Raw genomic sequence first — 20496 nt, forward strand, 5'->3', positions numbered from 1 at the left:
CAACTTATCACATCACAGTATCAACATGTTAGTCAGTGACAAGTTAAACAACTTATCACATACATTACAGTCAGTATGTGCCATGTTAGTCACCGTGACAAGTTAAACAATTCATCACACACGTTACAGCTTAGTATTAATATATACTTGAAATTGTAAAATAAAAAAAGGTATTTTCATGCTTAAAATGAAAACCACCTTTCACTCAAACTATCCAGAGTCTGAGAACACATAACTAAAACAAATAGACAACACATTTGGAGTAGAAAGATTTAATTAACGTCATTCTTTGTATACACAATACTTGCAACCTTTAACAAAACCAATTTTTTGAGGATACCTTAAGAAATCTGAGTTACCATGACCTTTTACACTGTATCATTAAGCATGGCATTAAGTACTTGATATTACAGCCAATTATCTATTTATTTTACCCTACATTGCTGATTTAGCAACAGTTCATGGTAGAGGGTGAACCATGAGACCAATGTGAAAGAGTAGAATTAATTAAATACTTTGCTACTATGTGTAATAACGTATAGTAACATTATTAACAATACCACCTAACTTAACTTGGCACGTTACCTCTGAAAAATAAGACAGTGTCTTCCCAATGCTGTCAATACACAAAGTATCATAATTAAATGAAACTGTGATTAAATGCAAGTTTTACTGAAAGAATGTTAACCATGTTAAGGTGTGTAAATACATGAGGTGAGGTTTGGTGACTTATGACCAATAATGAAACAGTATATCACACAGCAACTGTCTCCTCATCAAAATATAGTTTTTTTGTTTTAAGAGGACAAACACAAACCAGAGAGAACTGTTTATTTTGGGCATTATTGGATATATTTAAAGATGAGTTCTTTCATTACAAAGAAAAACATTAAGTGCTAGAAAATAACAGGGAGGAAAAAAACAAAAAGTGTTATAATTACTGAAACTTTAGACTGTTAATGCAAAAATGTGTACATACATTTGTAACTATACTAATTACATTAATTTTTTGTTATTCATAAATATGGAAAACTAGCATAATATAATAAATGTGTGTGTGGAGGGAGGGTATGTGCTAACAGTGCTAAACACTTGATCTCTTCTTACATTTAGAATGTTCAATACTGACAAATTTTAGATAGCTGACATATTTTGTAAGTGAAATTAATGAAAGCTACTATAATACAGAATGTTCACTCAGTATCTTGAAGTTTTATTATGAGACACTGACCCTTCCTCTATGTATGCAAAAATCAAAACACTCATTTACAATATTTTCCCCCTCTTTAGAATACAATGAAGTTACAACCAAACTAATGTAAGGTAGTAACAGAGATAAGTATTGAACTTTAAAAATAGAGGCACATATACTATTTAATTATTACAAGATATTGTCAAGTACATTTGAACTTCATTATTGGCCATTCAAGTTTATGGACACTACATCTACATTCTCTTATGTCACAAGCAAGTTTGAATTCTATAAATACATATAAATTCTCATGACATGTAAAAGATACAGTAAATTAAAACCTCTTATTTAAGATTCAAAATAAATTAATTAACCCAATAAGCACCTATGAGGATCAAAATGTAAAATGGCATTTTACAAAGTACTGTTCAACATGGTATTAGGTACCTGATATCACAGCTAATCAATTATTAATTTTGCTCTACACTACTGATTTATCAACAGTTTATTGTAGAGAAAAGTAGACACCAGATACAGTATACAAGGATATTATAAAAGAAAAAAACTGCAGATAATAATTTTGTGAGTTCTAGAGGTTATGCAATATACAAACAGTATGATGGAAAAAATATTTCAGTTCTTGACATCAACATCACATTACAGTTTCACTTGTCAAAGTTTAAATCAAAATGACATCGTCAATACACTGATATATCAAGTTATCCTTCTATAAATAGAAAAACAATTAAATTGTATTTAGATTTTAGTTAATCATGTGCTACCTGTTTTAAAATGCATATTACAAAATTTAATAATTTTTTTAAGAAGTCAAACTGCACAAATTCATCAGGCTCAGTTAAGCAGGCAAATGTTCCAACATTCTGCTGAAGTTGAAAATGTCTCTGCCTATGATATCCTAATATTTCATGAGAACACCCAGTGATGTGTGTTGCAATAAGTGACAATGCTAAGGGACGGGAAAATAAAACATAAAAAATAAACTATATGAAAAAGTAAAAATTTACAATTAATAATATAACAAAATTACAATTACTTGATGAAAAATTAAAAAGGTATACACACTTTTTCTGTTTATAATTTAAACATTTCATTGCACAATGCACTGATAATAACATTCAGAATCTGATTGCAAATAACTACCACATAAAAATAAACCTTTAGTAAAAATATTTAATTAAAATAATCCCATTCTTTATATATGAAATACTTGTAAACCTTAGCAAAATATTAGAAGTTGTTGTTAAGATATGTTACAAAAGCTCAACGTTATTGTAAATATTGCTGAACTGTGTATCATTCTTCATACAAGCAGCAAGCAAATGGGTTCAATCTGGTAACCATAAGGCCTCATCCTATATGTCACAACCAACATGAGAAACATGCAAAATGAACAAATTCTGAAACAGCAAACTTACTAATCAGAATTAATATCGGAACACAACTTTAGCTCCGAGTTCTAATGATCACTGAAAAAACATTTGGCCTGCACTTTGCTATCCCAACCAACATACTATTAACTGTTGAAATTTAGACACCAAACATTGGTTTTGTCATTTTTGAAAATATGAGTCCAACATTAGAAACATAAAACTTTAGATGTCTACAATGAGCTTATCCAAGTTGATGAGTTGCCTCATGTTTGCAAACAATGCATCTCAAAAAAACATACTTTATCTATTTAAAAGCAAATACACTATAATTTCAAACAAAGAAATAAACACCAGCTAGACAGCTTGATACCTCTACTAATCCTGAAGCCATCTCAAGTCATGTAACAGTTTCAAGTTATGCTGATTAGGCAGTTTTCCAAAATTGGATATGAAATTAGTTTGGGAATGGGGTGGAATTGTGTATATCTTATTTACATAAATGATATTGACAGAAGAATAATTAGTAACCAGATTATATGTAGCATATATTTTAGTATCTATGTACATAACCAAAACTTCTGTACCACCTATTGAATGTCACCATAAAAATTTATGGCACATTTCCCACTTTCACAATTCAAGATTCAAACAATAAGAAAAATAATGGTGTGATGTTTAACAGCCACTTCTTTTTAACAGAACATAATTTTAAATAAAAATACTCTCCTTACAACAAGAACAAAACTTTCACTACAGCTGTATTTGAAGGCTCAATTATAACTTTATTGATGTAACTTTTAAACATAGCACTGAGAAATTATAGTTCTTAAAAAAACACCTTTTAATATATAAAATACCACTACAGTTTATATCAGAAAAACATATGATCACTTTAAGCTCTGTACATTGAATCATTTTAATGTAAGAATTCTTGTACAGCTCATGAGCACACTTCAAACAATTTTCCCATGCAGTATTTCTCAGAAATAAATCTTCTTTACAAAATTGTTTATTTTTTATAATTTTTTCAATGACATGAATACTACACTTAGTAATTACTAAGACAAGCAGCTGCCCTATGAGTAGCATTTCTTATAACAATAAGAAAAGGGTATGTCTTTCTCTGCAGTAGATGCTCAGGTATTAGGGAATGACTAGAATTTATTGGTATGTTTAACAAATACACAGGGCATTCTTTTAGTAGGTGCAAGATAATGCATTTATGCTATTTCAGTTTTGGTAACACACAAATTGGTGCCCACTCCATGCATAACTGAAGAATAAAATCTTGGCAAGCAAACAGAACATTAGGATGTAATCATCTCTTTATGCGTATCATTAACTGGATCTCAGTTGGAATGTTGGTTACAGTTTGGGTTTCCTTATGTTAAAAATAACTAATTATAAATAGTTCAAACAAGAGCTATTAGAACTATGCTGTGGATGGAAGGGTGATATTATAAGAATAGGTTAAGATCTCTCATATACTCTTGAGAAAAGAACAGTTAACATTGATCTCACTGGATTTTACATGACTATCTGAGTGGAAGGAGGTCAGTAGCATAAATTCCTCCAATTTCTTTGTGCTGTTTCCTAATTACAACAAAAGAAGAAAGCACAGGTTTATGATACAGAAAGGATAATGCAGACTATAAGAAGCTAGTACCTTACAAGAACTTATATAAGGATCAATGACTTTCTGAAAAATTCAGGGTAGGTTTACATTTTTCTTTTACTAAAGGGTGCTAGTACAAAACAGTGATTAAAGATGAAATACAGCACATTGATGATAGCATTTCAGCCTGATACTAAATATCTGGCAATGACTTTTTCCTGAACAATGACATATTCTGCTACCATACACTTGTTTGAATAGTTTCATAGAACATTTGAAACCTTGGGACATATAAATGTAATACAGAAGTAAAAATAAAATGATGGACAAATATAAATAAACTGCAGTAGGTGTATGATGCAATAACAATACTTTAACAGGATCACCAGGAACAATGAAATTGAATGCAATGTCATCTTTACCCTTTTCATAAAAGATCAGAGGTCAAAGGCCATGCCATCCTGTTTGTTGACTTGCATTCAAAATTTTATTGAACTATTTTAAGAATTTGTGTCAATAAGTCTGGAATAAAATTATAGATTATAATTCAACTTTTAATATTATATACAGATAATTTCTTAATTTAAAATAAATATAAAAAGAACACATCCAAATATAGATTTTAGTAAGTCACATGGTATGTTGAATCCAGCACTGTTTACAATTAAATGTTTGATGTCAAAATACTAAGTCTACAGTTTCTTACAAATTAGGAACTGAAATTGCTAATATTAGCAAGCCAGAATATAGAATTATAACATCATATATTTATATTTTGCCAAGATATGGTACATGTAACAAATCAAATTCAGTGCCCCCCATTTGTCTTTTTCCATTTTTGGAAACAGCCTCTTATATACACTTACTTCAATATATGACACTTTTGTAACCAATCAACAGCTTAGAATGTCTTAAGAGTGGTTTTTCCCACTGTTTTAATCTTTGAAAAGGCTACAAAACTCTTTCGATACAAGATTTCAATGAGATAAATGTTGTCTTTAGTCTGCTAGTAGTTTCATATTTTTTTATATTATACTGGAATTCTATGGTATCAGTGTAATTATTTATGACTTTTTTGATTACTCAAGTGTATATGTCTAAACCCTAAACAAAATTTTGTTTGATATCCTCCACATGCAAAATTTTAAAAGGTTTAGCAATCTATATCCAGTAGCAACCAAGTACAAAGGTACAAGAAAGAATATTTTTGTTTTACTTCTTAACTTATTGTTCTATATTAAAAAAAAAAAGAAAAACTCAACTAACTTCTAAATAGTAATAATCTATATACATGTATATAATGTATAGTAATTGAAAAGTGACTGTATATTACAAAATACTAGTCCACTAAAATACAGCCACGACATGGAGGACTAAAGGTCAGTTTAGTTATTTACAATTTTTTTGGTTATTCAACTGTATGTAGAGAACCTAAGAATAAATTTGTTTGATATTCTATACAAGGGAAATTTTAAAAGGTTTAGCAACCTATGTCCATCAGAAATCAAGTTCAAAGGTCATAGCTAGAAGAGATAACTTTTTCTTTATTGTTCTATATTTAAAAAAAATAAGTGTAATAACTTATTTCTAAATAATAAATATACAATATGTATGTATATTTATTATTCAGAAATGCACCACATCAATGCAAGTTATGTAATGTCAGCTTGACATGACTGGAAGATCAATATGATAAAAAATAAATAGATATTGCATTATGAAACTTAAATTACTTAAGACTGAACATTTGTATATTTGTGTTATAATACGTAGTCATTCTAACACACAAAAAAGTATAATTTATATTTATTTCCTAATGTTTTTATGATGTTTACAAGGTTTGTCACATGACAGACCCCACATGGTTAAGAGTATAAAAAAATAACAAAATATAAAGTCTTACTAAAAACAAACATTTGAGATGTATTGAAAAGATTTTAGAGATTATGCAAATAATATTTGAGATTTTTAGGAGGAAGACTAGTTTTTTTAATCATATCATGAAATCACTTTGCACTCAGACTAGTAGCAAAACAGACTACTTTCACAAACAAATCTTTAATAAAAATATTTCACTAAAAATCAGATTTTATTGGTACAGAAAATACTTGCAATCTTTAATAAGTCTATCAAATTTTGTGAAGATACACATGCTGTATCAAGAGTTATAGTACAAATACTTAATATATAGACAAACTCTCATGTACATTATACTGAGCCTGCAGCTACAGGGTTAACAGAACAAGCATCATAATCTGAAATAAAAAAATCTTTAGCCTCATGTATTAACAGACAAACTAAGTAACCTTTACTTAACCCTTTTGGTACCAAATAAAAAATTTGAATGTTTGGCATGGTGCTGAATATATATTTTTGATACTTCAACTAATTACAGTATCAGTACTAAAAGCATGATATCTTGGCAATAACTCAACAAAAGTCCCTGAAATTGTCTGTGATTGTACCCAATACTTTACATGTTAAATTCAATACATAAGAATAACAGGAATAAAGGAAGACACTCTGATACACAACAAAGAAGTACCATGTAAAGCACAATAATTTATTATAAATTGTATATGATTTGTGCAGCAACCCGTCAATAGTCTTTGTGGATATGATGTATCTCATGGTATGGTAAGAAACACATGGCGAGATTGCACTGTTTGTAGAAATAATTAGTCTGCTTTTGTGCATCTATTGCTGCAAACAGTCCAATCAGGTTTGTGTTTTTTGTCCTCATATTGTCCAATACTATGTCTTTCCACCAAGCACTGACCTTTATCAGAACTTGGTGTTCCTTTTTGTTTAGCTTTGCTGACATATCCCTCCAGTAAATTTTGAATAATCTGCTCTCTGAATAGTCTTGGAGATACTGGGTTTTTACCATTACTCTTGCAGTCTGCACAATATATTATATATCTGTTAACAAGAACTAGCCTTGGTCAGTCAGTTTATGCAATAAGTTATATGACCCTAACTACACCATGTGCTTACCTAAAGCGGGGGCAGATTCCAGGCCACAAATGTCTTCATTATCACTCTCATCTGTTACAAGTAAGCTTTCATTATCATCTGGCTCAAACTCTTTGTCACTCTCTTCATCGTTACAAATAATATCAATTACTTCTTTAGTGGTATAAGCTTTTCCTTTTGGCACTGTAACAACGTTGCAAGTATCAACAGAATATGCAAGGAAGGTATCTTCTAAAATAATGAACAGTATGATCTACACAGGCTATAAAACAAAGAAATCATGTGACCTTCGGTTTAAATACCGCTGGGAATCCCAAGTAAACAATGAATACACGTGGTTCTAGCCTCAAGCGGGTCTACAGGCCAATGTGATTATGATAATTAGCCACGAGGGTATGTTGTTTACATCTTGTCGACGAAGATCGCCTGCTGCACTGAGCTTCAAGTTCGACTGCGGTTGCCAACCGTGCCGAAAGGGTTAAACTGTGTATGCAGTAATAACTGCTTTCTTCTATTGGCAGCAGAACTAATCTTCCTTTATATACAATACTTCTGATTCACTAAATCAGGCAGTGGGTAAATACTGTTTTATTCCTTCAACTAACTCCATTATAAAAAAATTTAAGTCAGTAGAATTTGAAATACCACATTTTGTTTCTTTCATTTTACCAACTTTTCATGGCAGACTTTGGGAATGTATTCTAAAAATTAATTATTATATGTAAACAAATACTCACAAGCAATGTCCTAGCATAACATTTAAAATTTTTAAAAACACCTGTTCCTATGATAATTTGCACGTTTAAAAAGCCTATAAATATATGGCCATCATTATAGTCGCTAACTCTGTAAATCATCAACATATCCAATCTCAATTTTTCCTATTCCAGTAATAGTAAAGTAAATGTATAGTAATGTTTATAATACCAATGACAGTTTAAGATTAGAAAGCTCTCTTATACTTGGAAGCCATGAAGAAATGATGTGTTATTATGGTATCTCATTAAAAAAGTCTGTATCACTGACACCCTAAACTGAAATAAATACTTTATTATGTACTTAATGAAGTAAATTTAACTTTTTATATCAAAACATGAGAGTTGTTCAATTATAGTATGAAACCAGAGCTTATAATGCTCTGAACAAGTATTTTCAAAACAATTAAAAGAAAACAATAAATTCAAAATAAAAGTTTGAATATTATTATGTTGCTTGAATTTTGTTATACAATTAGTTTTAATAACATATTTTATAAGTTATTAAACATTTTGAAATTGTAACCTTTGTAAGTGAAAACTTGTCCATTTATGAATATCTTAAAGACCCTTAATAAAATGAAAAATATTAATTTTCATGTATATTTCATACAAACCAAAAAGTTGTAATCTATGCTAATTTTTTTTAAATCCAAGCAAAAGCATCATTTTCCAAAGGCTGTAAGCAATACTTAAAGAAACTTTCACATGATAAAAATATCAATACATTCTCTAAACTTAAAGCTCTTTTGAAATATACATAATTTTTACAGTTACAAACTAATACAGGTAAGGAACAAGTAATTTCAATTATGCTACAACTTATGTTGCATATATAAAACTTATTGTTTGTTAACCTGAAGATGATATAAGAAGGTAGAAATATTATTCTGTACTTTATTGTAATTAAATTGCTAATACCCACACCAGCCAACTTGAGAATACATTTCTACTTCGAGTGGATTTCTCATCATCATGAATGTTTAAAATTTTAGTTACAATTTACAGTATATGTGGTGCTACGTTAGCAACTTGAACTTTCAGACCTAATCACAGGACTAATGAAAAGAAATACTTCAATTTTCAAATAAAATTAGCTATGGAAGAGTATGTTTAAAACTTACACTGCTATAGTTTCATGTTACAAATTTAAAAAAAAAACACTTCATTTCATACAAAAATTACACAAGAAGCCAACATCTTATTCGTACTTGCTAATTAATTAGTTTTACTTGACAAAATTACCTTTTGTCCATTTATTTGAGTGATGTCCAAACGGTCGTTTCATGAGAATACCAGTCATCTGAACTTTAGCAGTTACTGCGAAATGATCATCACTACTTTCAGAATTCTTGTCTCCCATCTTTTTATGCTTTAAAAATCCTTGTCTGGTTATTTTACCACAAATCATTAATTTAATAATCACATTAAGCTATTTTGAGCCTTATTAATAGTCTAACTATAGTATAGGCCTAAGCCTAATATTACAGTTTGTTTGGAAGAGTAAGACTGTATGTTTGTGACGTCGATTTGACGAGAAATGTCCAATATTCTTCATACGACATTTTTAACTTTCTCACAATTTAAATTTACATGCTACAGCTGTCAGTTATGAACTTTTTCTTTATTCTAAAATACGAAGCGATAGCTTTTTTCAATGTTGTATACATTGTGTATCATTACCACGAGAAGATTACAAATACTCCACCACTGCAATAATATACCAACAACGATTTACCACTCGCCTGACTCTTACGTAATTTTTAGGTTCAGTTGTGGAGCGCACGCCCTAATCGTTAACTATTATATTTTTATTACGTATTTCAGTAAACTTGGGTTTTGTCGTTTCGAATGTATTAACATATGTATATATATATATATATATATATATATATATATGTATATCACACGAAGAATTTCATTGTTATAATATCTGTCCGTTAACAGCGACGGAATACTTTAGCTTGAGCGTCTTAAGATAGTTAAAATATTATCACAGGATTGTTGTAACTACTGTACATTCAGGATAGCTCAGTTTCAAAAACCATAAAGAATAATTATTTCCAATCGAATCGTTTGAAATTTATTGATTTACTTTATCGAATCACAAAAGCTTTTTATCTACTCAATTTCCAGACCCAACAAAGTGAACGAACATATTTATTGGAGAATTGCACAATGAAAAGACTGAGTCACCTTTCTTATCTTCAAGAAATCTCGCATTCTGGTATTGGAGAGAATTCAACGTTGCTCGGCTTTAAATCAAACAAATAATAAATCCCAAATGTTTTATAATGAACTTGAAATTAAAATAAAGGGTAAAATTAGTGGTATTGAACAATTTGTATAACATTTTTCAAGGTAGAATGGAATTTCTCAAGAGCAGCTTGTTATTCTGGATGATGTGCATTAAATTTGAACTGTTTAGCATTGAGCTGATAAACAACTTGTTCAAACAACCCCAACATAAAATTTGAACCATGTTCAGACCGAATTTCTTTGGTTAAGTCAACGAAAGTATAAAAATTTAATCAGAACTTTAAAAATGGTTTGGGCTAAAACGTTTTTGAGAGGGATAACTTCAGTGAGTTAAGTGGATGTGTACATGATAGTCAACAAATATTGGTTCCCTGGTGGAGTTTTGGTAAAGGTCCAACTACTGAAACGTTCTTTGAAAGTACGATAGGTTTCAAAAGATTATAAGCAATTAAGAAACATATTGCCTATCATTGGTCAAAAGAAATGTTTCATAACTTTGTCACATGTCTTGTTGACACCTACATCACCTTCCACGGGGAGTTCATGGGCAACTTTCAGTATTTCAGAATGATATGCTGAACCTGGAACATCTGGTGTTCTCCATTTGCTCTTAAATACACCATTGAAAAAAAAACCATTCAGAACTTTCTTTTGTTCATCTTTGGGAGTGTATATTTAAATAGTGAATAGATCTGTGGATATTTTTCTTGCTTTACGATCAGTGTACTTCTAGCAAACGGAAATTTACCAGATGAATCAGATCCCTCACGTCTGTCATTGTCATTCATCAAGGAATTTTCAATAAAACAATTTATAGGTATCAGATATTCAGATCCAAAAAATGTCTGAAGCAAATCTATAATATCGTCTTCTAAATACATGTCTATCATTTTTTTGGCTTAATTTTTTAGCCTGAGCTCAAGTCACAGCACACAGTGGATTCTTCTCAGCAGCAACATAATTCTAAGATGAAACAGTGATCAGCTTGATAACCATTTTGAATTCAGCAATAACTTTTTTCCCAGTCAATCATTTCCCAACAATAATGATACACCCCTAATTGGCAGATTAGGTCTTACTCCAACCACAACTGTTCCTGAAACTCGGTATGATGTTTTGAAGAGTAGCAATAATAAAACCACCCTTAATACTCTGAACCATAATAGACTCACCAACGGCAGAACTGAAATATAAAGGCAATATGCCTTCTAACAACAATGAATGAACTGCCCCAGTATCACATAAAATACGCATGGGTGTGGGATTAGCAGTTCATTTGTCAAAGACACAGTATCAACAGACACAAAAGGTACAAATTACTCCCTGAATACATTAACTTTTATATCAATGGCCAAATCAATAGCATCGAGCGACATGGTGAAACTACATCTATATGTGGACATAAATGCACTGATTGTTGCCTCTTTTTTTTTTTCTTATTCAAACACAAATGTTAGACATAACGTGACAGTTTTTTTTTTTTTAATACAAAAGTAGCAGACAGGCCTTGACGGTTTTGATGAAAGTTTATCCTGACTGTCATAAAATTTTGAACCAGAGAAGATGGATTTTTAGAAAAATCTTTAACTGTAGTGGATTGAACAAATACAAGTTTTTTTTCTAAGATGATAGAAATTTCTTTTTTATGAAAAGTGGTTTTATGTGTTAACGTGTAATCATTAGAAAGAGCAGCTGCTTCCTAGTGTTTCAATCTTCTTTTAATTAAAGTAAGGTTTGAGGTCGTCACGTGCACATTTAAATTCATTGTGATATTTAGTATTACATATTTATTTTAATATTAATGCTTATTTCAGTTAAGTATATATTTTATACTGTTCAATGTGCATTGTGAACTTCTCGCCTAGTCATTAAATTTGTAGAAGATTCTCGAATGTAAAAATCAACTATGTATTACGTGCGTATGTAAATACCAATGATTGCCAGTATTGTTGCTGTAGCTGAAATTTCTAGAATCTCTTCTCACGCATCGAGAAGAGAATATATTGTTGGTTTGCTGTAAAGCTCGGAAGCTATAACTATTATTAACGCTTATTAATCGGGAACTTTATATATTTGATAACGGATGTTTATATATTTTAAACATTACAAATCATTTAACTTCAGCGGATTAATATCAGACGTTACCATTTTTAGAAAGACATTTTATAACTCTAGCAGTAAAAAACTCACCTGTGATCAGCAAAAAGCTAGTTAGGTCTCTGTTAAATGATTTTTGTTTGATTTTCAATTTCACAAAAAACTACGAGGGATATCTGCGCTAGCCGTTCCTAATTTAGCAGTGTAAGACTAGAGGGAAGGCAGCTAGTCATTATCACCCACCGCCATCTGTTGGGTTACTATTTTACCAACGAATAGTGGGATTGACCGTTATATTATAACAACCCCACCGCTTAAGGACGAACATTGTTAGTATGACGGGGATTCGAACCCGCGACCCCCGGATTACGAGTCGAGCACCTTAACCACCTGGCTATGCCAGGCTTCCATTAAATGAATTTTACCTGTATCAACTCAAAATTAATTCACTTGTCATGAGCCATAGGTAAAGCATCATAAAGTTCTGGATCAGATAGAAAACTCAATGTTGTTTGTGAAACTTTTGTATATGAATTATAATTTGTGACAATTGTTATTATAAATTGCATTATTGTTTTTATATTAAAATATCTTTGTATTAAGAAAGAAAACTGTATTTGTTGTGATTAAATTTTCAAAAAGTTTTTTTATAACATTGTTCTTTCAGTATTAGATTATTTTAAATTACCTGGTGATTTTAAGTCCAAGCCTTGTAAATGATTACAAATTAGTTTATGCACTCATACACTGTTGTGACAATGTAGGCCTAACCTTAATTTGTATGTGACTAACCTAGAAAACAACTTATTTGTACATATTAGCTCAATATGTCAAATCACTAAGACAGATCTAAACACGTAAACATACCAATTCAGTCAACAAGCTCACTTATGTCACGCTCCATACATCACCAACGATTCCGAGTATCAGTGAGAAAAGAAAAATTTGTGACGGAATAAAACTGATCAAGGACAATGTCTCCTTCCAGTGATTATGGATTCTCGCTTTAAAAGAAATTAACTTTTAATGTTGTATTGCTATTCATAAATACAGATTTTTGCAAAAAAAAATGAAGGTACTTTCATAAAGCACAACATGCATACTTTGTGACAAATTATAAACATAAGACTTCAACGGTATTCAAATGAAGTCAACCACCAAAATTTTTAAAATTTTGCTAAATATTCAAACAAGTTCTTGAACGATGTTTTAATTGTGGTAAATTGCTCCAAGTTTTTATTTACATTAATTAATTTGTGTTCAGACAAAATTGTTTTATTTTTTTCGTATAACTTTTCGTTTTATTTTTTTTTCAGTCATTTTTGAAAATGACTGAAAATCGTTGTATTAAAATAGAACCATTTCTTTCTAACGAGACGTGAAGTTTTTGCAACAATGTGTAATTTCACATTTCGAAAAATTATCAAACTAATTATATTTTCTCTTTGAAACAAACAAACCTTAAAGTTTCCAAAACAGCAATGAGAAAAAAAAAAAAAAGTAGACTATATAAAAGATTTTTGAGCGAGATATTGTCCATATCCAGTATAAAACATACAGTCGCTACAATTTTCCCAGGAAATCAAATCTATTGGTAGAAAAACTCTTATTAAAGCAGCTACAAAAATGATAACGAAGAATGTTAATTCTTGTGATATATCATGTGATACTTATGGAAATGTCAAAGTTTGTATCATAGTCTCTTAGATTGCTGTCAGACATTATTTAGGAAATACAAGTTTCTAAAGAAAGTGCCAATATTGCAAACACTTATGCTGGCAATGAGGTCGAGGGTGCTAACAAGAAATAAGCAAAAAAAAGCATGAATTTAATAAGTATCGACAACTATAGATAAATCCCAAACAAACAGCTAGAATATAAAATTCACTGTTTACAAAAAAAAAGCAATTTATACAGTTACGACAGAAAGTGTTTGTACCTCTGCGTCGCGAGTAGTTTTTTCCTCATAACATAAAAAGTATCACGATTAGGATAATAAAAGAAAAGTATGTTATAAATATTATATTAACACACACCTATATACAGTTTTATGTAAATTGAAGACAAATAAACTGTTTATAAATAAACGATACAATATAAATTAAGTATTAAATTAATAATTATTTTAACAAATAAAATGAATCAGGAAGAGAAAGCAAACGAAGACAAGATACTCTAATTCCAACATTCTGAATTTAAGCAGTTTCGTTAAAAAGCATTAATTATCAAAACTGCTTAAATTCAGAATGCCAGTGGGGAGCGAAACACGTTGGTTCACGACATGTCTGCAGATTTATTCTGAATTTATTAAATCAGGAAAACAGTGGCTCGTCAGTACCTGTACAGAATTTGTGCAAAGAAAAGATTATATCTGAACGCTAGAAACAAGCTTTCGATACTTATGGTAGGTGGAGAAAAATATCCAATTTATTATACTTAATTGAACTAAACATCATGGCAGATATTCCGATTTAACACACAGCATTCCAAGAAGAGATGCAAAGCAATCGAGGGCGCTCAGAAGAGACCTTCTCTTCTCTCTGCTCATGAAGTTAAATTTAAGTGGGCTAGTGATTAATAGTTAAACTGACAAGATTTGAAGCTAACGAGATTATGCTGTTATCTGGTGGCAAAGGTCCATTGGTGATCCGCGAGAGACTAAATATTGATCCTTAATATATATATATATATATATATATATATAAAACACAAGAGGATAGCGACTTGTAGATATAAAAACCTCAGAATTTGCTGTGGGGGAACGGGGGTACCCCGAGAAAACCTACTTTTATGATCAGGGCGCCGAATAATCTACCTTGACCGTGCCCGGTAGTTGCTGAAAAAGAAATCATGATTATACTCAGTTAGAAACAAACGAATCGAAATTATTTAAACCTAAGACAGGTTTTATTTCATGACTATATTATGAGGTTAATGTCATGTGATTAGCGAATTTACATAATCATTCTATAAGTTATCGCTAGGAGAAGCTTGTGTCCGTTTTATAATGCATATCTAGAGACATTCAACATGCTTTAACTAGAAGAGTTACCACTTTAATATACCTAACAAATCATAGTTGAACTAAATAATAGAAGGAATAATAAATAAAGAGTAAATAAATCCATATCAAATAAAAGTAGAATTTCCTATCTCACAAATTCTTAACTCATAGCAATTTGTATGTCTTACAATTTAAAATCTATTTTAAATCTTTCCAATTCATCAGAATCTCGAAAAGTAATCATCCTTGCCAGTCTTAACTTGTCTCTAAAGAACTTTAAACTCAGTAATGAATATCCCTAAGATTAACGGTTCTGTAAGAATTATTAAAATGTTTCCTACATATATCAACATGTTTGTAGGTCGTAATGAAAAACAGCTCTAATGATAAAGCACTGTGGAACCTCACTCTTAAAACCATTATATAAATAACATTTTTTCCTATTTAAACAGCCAGTCCTAAATTAATTGCTTTTAGTCTTATGCTAATACCTTTCTCAAAAGAATCATATTTACCCTTAATTACTTCCCTACCCAAATTAACTTTCGTAACGTCTCTGTCAATGACTGACTTCTAAGTTTAATTCGCTAAGTTATGTTTTAAATCTACAGCAATATCTTCACCAGAAATATAACAGCTGCCACCCCACCCACCATCATACGTTATCAATCAAGACAATCTGTAATGAAACAACTTTTAGAAAATGCACTGAAAATCTAAGACAAACCATGCTACAAAATAGTTAAAAAGACTGATATTGACAAACAGATTTAAAGAGCTACATCGTTTGACATAACACCATCCTTAACAATGCAACACCAAAGAATCAAATAGATTTACTTAAGTTATTACCTCTCGCTCCAATCTCAGAAACCTTTAGAGATTTCCGAAAAAAATCCACTTGTCAGAAAATGAGCGGTATACCTTTGTCATCTCTTTCGTGTGTTTGTTTATTTTGAATTTCGCGCAAAGCTACTCAAGGGCTATCTGCGCTAGCCGTTCCTAATTTAGCAATGTAAGACTAGAGGGAAGGCAACTGGCCATCGCTACACACAGCCAATTCTTGGGCAATTCTTTTACCAACGAATAATGGGATTCACCATAACATTATAACGTCCCCAAGGCTGAAAGGGCAAGCATATTTGGTGCGAGGGGGAAATCTCTTTCTAGATGAGCAAGTCTTAAACATCCTTGTTCATGCAAAAGTAAATTACTCTCAAATATAGAATAGTTGTCATTTACCAAATAAAGCTTATTTGATATGCAAATTCATAAACAGTGCAGACTCTTTTCTCAACAAATATGATGAAAAACATTTTAAATACTAAAGAAAGTACTTGCACCATAAACAACACCTCACATAGTATACAATAAATAACCAGCAACATGTAGAAAAAATCCATCCAAATTTTAGAGAGCGTATAACATTTATGAATCTTCTACGATTAATTAATTTACTGTCACATAAATAAATGTTTTTCTTTCTTTTATCATGTGCGATATAATTTCCTTACTTTTACCCCTAATCCTTCTTAACAATTATTTTTATTAATAGCAATAATTTTCTACGTTAGGTTTTTACTTTCTTTAATCGTTCTAATTACATTTTCTTGTTAATCGATCTATCCGTCACATTTTGATTTTTCTTTATTAATGGTCTTTTCAGATTTCCTGGACCGTTTCTAGCATCTTTGTGTGTTAAATTCTCGTTTCTTGATGTTAACATAACTAAAGTATTATCTATCTGCCTGCAATAATTCTTTGAAAGCTGGTCTAAACACTTCCGGGAAGTTAGGGTGGTATATCGTGACGTGACTCTTCCACCTTTTCTTACACTTCGTTTAGTCAATCCCATTTTGTGGATGACGAGGAAAGTTACACCTTTGGAAAGTTCTCGTGTTATAGAATATCATATTTTGTGTTTTTTGTTCCACATTTTGAGAGGTGCTCGTTCCTTCCAAAGGCCATTAGGTTTGTTTGTTTGTTTGTTTGGAAATTTCGCACAAAGCTACTCTGAGGGCTATCTGTGCTAGCTGTCCCTAATTTAGCAGTGTAAGACTAGAGGGAAGGCAGCTAGTCATCACCACCCACCGCCAACTCTTGGGCTACTCTTTACCAACGAATAGTGGGATTGACCGTCACATTATACACCCCCACGGCTGGGAGGGCGAGCATGTTTAGGGCCATTAGGCAGTGAACCAAATTCATACTTTTTCTAGCTGTTGGCATGTACAATCTTTATCAGAAGTATGTTTACGATTTTTCTCTATTAAGTTAACTCGAATGCTATTCCGCATGTTGAGCACTCGTACGAATGTTTAGAAAAAATTGTCTGAATAAAGCGGACTGAACTAATTATGGAAGACTGAAATTCATGCTTACTTTTTTGTCATCAAATAATGATTACTATGCAATATAAATAGAAAGAAATGCAATCATATACTTGCATGTTAGGGAAATTAAAATTAAGGGACGATGGAACCACCTTCAAAGTTATATAAATATGGCCAAGTGAATATTGTAATTTTTAAATATAGTAGATGTATTTTCATGAAAGTTTGCAGGTTATCAGTAAACATTACAAGATATTCGTATGCAAAATGTTAGACTTTTCTATCAAGTTGTAAGTCTTTTTAAGTGACGAGTTCTCGTGCATGTTTTTTTTTCGAATGCTGATTGTTCAATATGTAAAATAAATTTGAGTACTTCGATCCCTCTGATGTTCTGCTGTCAGTATTATCGGCAAGTGCCAACAAATTGATCTCAATCACAGTGTCACGGCTAAGAGAGTGCTGTCAAGACCATTTTGATCTCTTTTACGACCTTAGTGACAATTTCTATGCCTAATTAACATGAAGTCGTCGTGATAGTGACATTTTTAATAGTTAGCTATGGGACAGGTATTTAGGATTTTAAGTAAATCCACTGACAAATCAGGCGACGTAATAAGTAAAGTGAAATTGTGAATTGAATAAAAAACGTAAAAATTCATATACGTATGTTTGAGCGATGTTACAGCATACATTTATTGCAAAATTTAGAAAAAAAAATGTGTTGGCTGTTCCAGATTTAGAAGTGTTAGACTAGTCAACAACCAACAAAAAAGGTAGCTTGTTAAAACCACCCACCGCCAACTTTTGGATACTCTTTTACCAACGAATAGAGATTTACCGTTAATTTACAACACATACCCACCCACCCTCAACAACTGAAGAGTGAAACATGAAGAGCAAAACCCATAATCCGTAGATTGCGAATCGAGTGTTCTTAAGTTCAAACCACAGCCCATCTAGAATATGTACAACAGGTTGGTTGTTAGTCGGTTAAGAATATTGCTGCTTGTTATATCTAAACTACTAATATAAGTGCGAGTGTTGTATTATGAGAAAAAAAAATTGTGGTTAGTTTTGGAAATAAAATTTTTTTAGTCTTTTTCATAATTTTATAAATTTCTTGTGTTAAAATTGTAGGTATGATGAGAGGTAGAGAATCTGGTCTGTTTTTATGAATTACACTCTTTAGTGTTTTTAAAATATTCTGTTATAAATACCTTATTATTGTGCAGCGTTATTACTTTGATTTGGATTGTTCTTGTAATAATAGTAATTTTGAGAAATGGCTTTTTATAGATGTTTCGCAATATTTGCTTAGCTAGTATATTAAATCGTTGAATACAATACTTTGTTGATTTTTCCAACATAGGATAATAATTTAGCGGAATGAGTCCAATAAGAGTAAATTATTTGAAGAAATATGTATAAGATGCATATAACTCACGACGCAAGTTCAAACATTCATTTGTGTTAAAATCATTTGAATTACAGTTTATACCTAAATCCAAAGGCGGAAATTGGTTTCCTTTTCTGGAAACTATGCACGTCTTTGAAGGCATCCCTCGGAAAAAGAGAATTTGATAAACAAGTGGAAATATTTATTTTTTGAAAATTGTTGTTAATTTTTATGAAAATGATGTGTAGATTTCTTTGTTTACGGAGATATGTTTGTACCCATTGAAGAAAAAACGAATAAACAAGCTTCTGACTTAAACTATATTGTCACGTTCATAAAAAAAAAAAAATATTTTGCAGATTGCACTTAGGGTGTGCGCATTCAAATCAACAGTATTTAAGAAATAATTAAAACTTTGTTTACAACACCACTTTTTAGTTTATTATTTTTACACCTGATTAGTTCTTAATAACCTAGTGATAATATGCTTCTGCTCGTACGTCGATTTAATTTTGGAGTTTGCCATTTTAAAGAAATTGATATGCTCATAATCGTGTAAAACGCATACTGCAAAACTTTAATTCATTGCCTTTCTTTAAAGTTAGCAGGATGAACTTTCATACGTAGGAGGCAGGAGCGTTGAAACAAAGGACGCAACAGCCTCCACCTTTACATATTTAGTGCACATTGAAACTATAAATTAATATTATTATATTAATTTTTTAGGAGCATGCTTCTCATACCTCCTAAAATTAGTCATAATTGACAGTACAGAACTTGCATTTAGCAGCTTATTGTACTTTCAATCTCTCATCGTAAAACCTGAATGTCTAGTCAAACACCCTCAGTTTGTCACTCTTTCCTACACCATTGAGAAGGGGATACAGGGGAGTTCCTTCGAATAAACATGATCTCAGGGAAAATCCTGTGGTGGAACTGATTAACTTGCTAGTTCTTCAAAGTTCAACACTATATGTAAATTAACATATAACAGGAGAGAAAAAAAATTAAAATCTCGTAACAGAAACTTAATTTTTAAAGCAAAATTACCTAAACTGGGGGATATTAGTATTTTCTTTGTCACGCTTACGATAATGGGTTTTTTATATTCGTGAATTATTTATTTTTATCCAGAAAGGCTGGTCGTATGTTGTATTCTGACGATTTTAGTCTTGACTTTGGAAAATTTAAATAGACATGTCCACAGGGTTTTAAGGCAGAGAGAAGACCAAAGCCAGTGATGTCGTTGAGAAGAAGCAAGGGAACAAATATTCGATAAAGTATACGATGATAAACTTCCCTTGATGAGGATCACCGGGCTCTGTAAATTAGGATTTGTATGGGGAGGGGGGAACAACCACTTTTACAAGACAGAACACACAAAGCAAGAAAATATTGCTGGGTAATTATACTGCACAAGTCAAAGGTATTTTAATATAAGGTTGCGAAGTGAGTGTGGAATATCGAAAATCTGATGA

General features: G+C 31.2%; 2 long non-coding RNA genes across 3 annotated transcripts in view; one reads left to right on the plus strand and one right to left on the minus strand.

Moving 5' to 3' along the window:
• LOC143251952 (uncharacterized) overlaps positions 1-19336 on the plus strand; it is a 244675-nt gene extending 225339 nt beyond the window's left edge. The window contains exon 2 of the long non-coding RNA XR_013028770.1: positions 19114-19336. This is a non-coding gene — a long non-coding RNA (uncharacterized LOC143251952). The remainder of the gene's footprint in view (positions 1-19113) is intronic.
• Positions 1683-15172, minus strand: LOC143251951 (uncharacterized). 2 transcript variants are annotated; one of them, XR_013028768.1, is made up of 2 exons: positions 15072-15172; positions 1683-2159 (listed from the first exon to the last, which is right to left on the minus strand). It is a non-coding gene; the product is annotated as an uncharacterized LOC143251951 (long non-coding RNA). The 2 variants fall into 2 exon arrangements; XR_013028769.1 differs by lacking the exon at positions 15072-15172 and adding an exon at positions 7196-7468.
• Positions 19337-20496: the final 1160 nt, after the last annotated feature.

This window comes from Tachypleus tridentatus, chromosome 6 (genome assembly GCF_004210375.1).
Source record: "Tachypleus tridentatus isolate NWPU-2018 chromosome 6, ASM421037v1, whole genome shotgun sequence".
Lineage (NCBI taxonomy): Eukaryota > Metazoa > Arthropoda > Merostomata > Xiphosura > Limulidae > Tachypleus > Tachypleus tridentatus.